This window comes from Odontomachus brunneus, unplaced genomic scaffold (assembly GCF_010583005.1).
Source record: "Odontomachus brunneus isolate Ranch 3 - 2012 unplaced genomic scaffold, Obru_v1 Obru_scaffold_067, whole genome shotgun sequence".
Taxonomy (NCBI): Eukaryota; Metazoa; Arthropoda; class Insecta; order Hymenoptera; family Formicidae; genus Odontomachus; species Odontomachus brunneus.
This window is the reverse complement of record NW_022639517.1, coordinates 1001701-1002167: the sequence shown is the minus strand read 5'-3', so window position 1 is coordinate 1002167 and position 467 is coordinate 1001701. Positions and strand designations below refer to the sequence as shown.

The 467-nt window shown below is 35.8% G+C and overlaps 1 protein-coding gene across 24 annotated transcripts in view; it reads right to left on the bottom strand.

Annotated features, from left to right (window-relative positions):
• LOC116846697 overlaps positions 1–467 on the bottom strand; it is a 37146-nt gene that overhangs the window by 6945 nt on the left and 29734 nt on the right. The gene's annotated exons all lie outside the window — the stretch shown is intronic.

Below are 467 nucleotides of genomic sequence, written 5' to 3'. Positions count from 1 at the left end.
GATTTTACGCAGAGTCTGTCAACAGTATCTGTTGACAGAATGGCAACAGACTGCACACAGAAACTGTTTTAGCAGTCTCTGACGACAGATTGGTGACAGACTGCGCGCAGAGCCTGTCGACAGATTCTGACGACAGACTGACGGCAGATTGCGCGCAGATTCTGTTTCCTAGATAGGCTATTTAATTCTATTAAGGGCCATATGTACGTTATTAAATGGGGCAGTTTCACATACACACTATGTAAAACTGCTGCAGAGAAGTCAAGATAATTATATTGTGCAATAATTGTACACATATATACAATAAAAACAATGTTTATATTTTAAAATTGTATTACTTATTTTTTATAAAAAAGCAACAATAATAGGGAAATAACGAGTACAAGTATAGAATAGTACAACGGTTAAATGGCCATTTAAAGGCGTACACATGTCATTCCTGGTAAAAATTGTTCTCATAATTTTTC